The sequence below is a fragment of the Poromitra crassiceps genome (genome assembly GCF_964638095.1).
Source record: "Poromitra crassiceps genome assembly, chromosome: 18".
Lineage (NCBI taxonomy): Eukaryota > Metazoa > Chordata > Actinopteri > Beryciformes > Melamphaidae > Poromitra > Poromitra crassiceps.
The window spans coordinates 13,212,317-13,216,194 of NC_139636.1; positions in this window are offsets into that span (position 1 = coordinate 13,212,317).

Here is a 3,878-nt window from a genome sequence, read left to right on the forward strand (position 1 = left end):
GAAAAGACAGGTAAACACAGGTGCAAGACTAATGAGGGTTTCAAACTTCCATGACTGGAAACCCTCATTAGTGTTTTGCTTGCACCTGTGTTTATTCTGCCTTTTCAACACAAAATGCCCCCGTGAAAAGGGTCTATTACACAGAGGCCATGGCCTCCGTTGCCCCTCCCTCTGGCCGTGATGCCCTGAGATCCCTAAGGCCACCTTGGCAGTGCCCTGCTACCAGCCTGCTACTGTCAGTTGCTTTAAAAGTGTCAGTGATCTCAGTTTAATGTAGCAAAGGATGTGTCATTGGCTCATTTTAACACACATTTCAGAAAAACTGCTCTTCACAATGTCAGTAGAGCAATGGCCTTTGTGCCCTGGCATGTGGCCTTGTGCCCTAAAAGAAATGTGCGATGCTGAAGTCCAGATGGCCCCAAAAATGATGAAATTCCCACCCTGGAACCAGGCGATGCTGCTAACTTCCGGGTTTTAGAACTCATTCCTGCGCCACTCCATAAGAAGCTGAAGGATGCTACAGCAAATCAAGCTAGCGGTTGATAGCATCATTAGCATGTCCTCTGGTCCTCTTTAAAGCTACTTTTGGGGACTGTGCTGGTCTACTAATGTGCATGTTAATTAATGGATAAAATGACACGTTTGCATGTCTCTCTGCCCACGTAGCTCTGCAGCCTTTTTCCCCTCACTGTCACAATCTGTTACTGTAAGTGTCTGGTGGAAGCAGACTGTGTGCTTTTGACATTGACGCTATTTGAATTCACGAACAACTGTCATTCACAGTGACACCAGCACCACAGGAAAGGAAACCCATTCTTTTTTCTTCTTCTTCCCCTTCAGAACTTTTGGCAGAGGGGCCCGTGTTTTAAAAGCCTTTGCGGGCACGGCTGCGTCTGCATGTCGTTTATTTGCGTCGCCCCCCGACTGTCAGCGGATCTTCATTACGAGCGGCGACCACAGTCGCCCACTGACAACAGGAAGCGTGTGTTTGTTTAAAGGAGGATCTCTTGACACAGTATCTGTGTTTACAGCATCAAGGCCTACCACTGTCATCGCTGCTAACCCCAACACACACACACACACACACACACACACACACATGCACACATGCACGCACGCACACACACACACACACACACACACACACACACACACAGACACACACGCACACACGCACACACAGACACACACGCACACACACACACACACACACACACACACACACACACACACACACACAGACACACACACACACACACACACATGCACGCACACAGACGCACACACACACACACACACACACACACACACACACATACACACGCACACACATGCACACACACTCCATTGTAAATAAGAATTTGTTCTTAATGGTTGAATAAAGGTTACATAAATAAAATAAATAAATAAAACACACATGCACGCACACACGCACACGACACACACACACAACACACGCACGCGCGCACACACACAACACACGCACAGTTCTAAAGATTCCTTTTAGTTTTTCCACTTCCTCTCCTCACCTAGTGCACTTCCTCTACCTCACTTCTTTCCCTAGCTTTACTCCTCACTGATGAGTTATTTTGTTCACCTGTTGGCTCCCTGACTGATTTTCCCGATTAAATTCACCTGATTTCCCCTCCTCACTCCTTAAAGTCTGCACTCCTCATTCAGTCCCACACCTTTGCATGGGGTGGCAGAGCAGAGCACCGTTAGTTATGTTCACTACTGTTAGTTTTATATCCTTATTATTTATGCTGTTTATCCTACAGTATATCCTTATTCTTGGTTTGTACATTGTAGTTCAGATGGAGAGCTTTATCCTAATTTTACATGTTCTATTTGATTTGTCTTTTCCTAATCATGTCTGTTTGTGTCTTTCAGACTTAAAGGGAAACCCATGTGTGTTTTCTCCTGTGTTTTTCCCTGATTTCTCAATATGGTCCCTCCCCCCCCCCCCCCCCCCCATTGCCCAAAATGAGTGTGTACGGAAAATAAATACAATTTAATCTGGACAAAGACGTTTCCTGGACTCTCATTAAATTTTACTGCATCCTGACCGATGCCCATGGTGACAGTCTAAAACGTTGGACCTTAGCCCTCCATTACACACAAGCATGCATGCACGCGCACACAGACACACACACACACATGTGCACAGACACAACGTAAATGTTTTTCTTCCTCATTAGAATGACACCTATACCACCTCTCGTCTGCACTCCCATACTCTCCACTCTTAGCCCTTTTCCAATGTCCTTATCTCTCCCTCTCACCCAACCCATCACACACACACACACACACACACACACACACACACACACACACACACACACACACACACACACATCACACACACACACATCACACACCATCACATCATCCCCTCTTCCCTCATCCATATCGCTCCCTTTTCCTCTCCGTCTCTTGAACATACTGTAGCTCATGTGGCTGAAATGTGGCAGAGGAGAGGGTGGGACGATTAGGGGTCACTATGAGGTCCAACTAATCTGCTGCAGATGAACACTTGCCTGTATGGACACACACACACACACACACACACACACATCACAGAAATGTAGATATATCAAAGCAGCAAACATATGACTCGCAAATGAGAAATGCACACTTCTTAACACATCTGCTTAAAAATTAATGCTATGCACAGCCCCCCCCTACACACACACACACACACACACACACACACACACACACACACACACACATACACAGCCTCCACTATACTGCAACCCACTCTTGGGTCTGTATTGTAGCTACCTACCTCCACGCTCTCATCTGTCCCTCTCACACTGCTCTTCTCCCATCTGACGGCCTCTCAATACCATCTCCTCTGTGTTTCTTCATTCTCCATATCATCTCCATCATCTCCCACTGAACGTCCTCCCTCTGCTGCCAGCTGCATGAAGATATACGTGTCTGCCATTAAGCAGCCACAGATGTGAGAAGACGTCCTGAATGGTGACGGCACCCATACGAGCGAACAGTGGGCTACCAGGTCTCTCTACTTACTTACAGGACTAACCAGTGAAAACACCCACTGACCGGGACTCTCTACTTACTTACAGGACTAACCAGTGAAAACACCCACTGACCGGGTCTCTCTACTTACTTACAGGACTAACCAGTGAAAACACCCACTGACCTGATCTCTCTACTCACTTACAGGACTAACCAGTGAAAACACCCACTGACTGGATCTCTCTACTTACTTACAGGACTAACCAGTGAAAACACCCACTGACTGGATCTCTCTACTTACTTACAGGACTAACCAGTGAAAACACCCACTGACCTGATCTCTCTACTTACTTACAGGACTAACCAGTGAAAACACCCACTGACCTGATCTCTCTACTCACTTACAGGACTAACCAGTGAAAACACCCACTGACTGGATCTCTCTACTTACTTACAGGACTAACCAGTGAAAACACCCACTGACTGGATCTCTCTACTTACTTACAGGACTAACCAGTGAAAACACCCACTGACCGGATCTCTCTACTTACTTACAGGACTAACCAGTGAAAACACCCACTGACCAGGTCTCTCTACTTACTTACAGGACTAACCAGTGAAACCACCCACTGACCAGGTCTCTCTACTTACTTACAGGACTAACCAGTGAAAACACCCACTGACCAGGTCTCTCTACTTACAGTACTAACCAGTGAAAACACCAACTGACCAGGTCTCTACTTACTTACAGTACTAACCAGTGAAAACACCCACTGACCAGGTCTCTACTTACTTACAGGACTAACCAGTGAAAACACCAACTGACCAGGTCTCTATATTTACTTACAGTACTAACCAGTGAAAACACCCACTGACCGGATCTCTCTACTTAC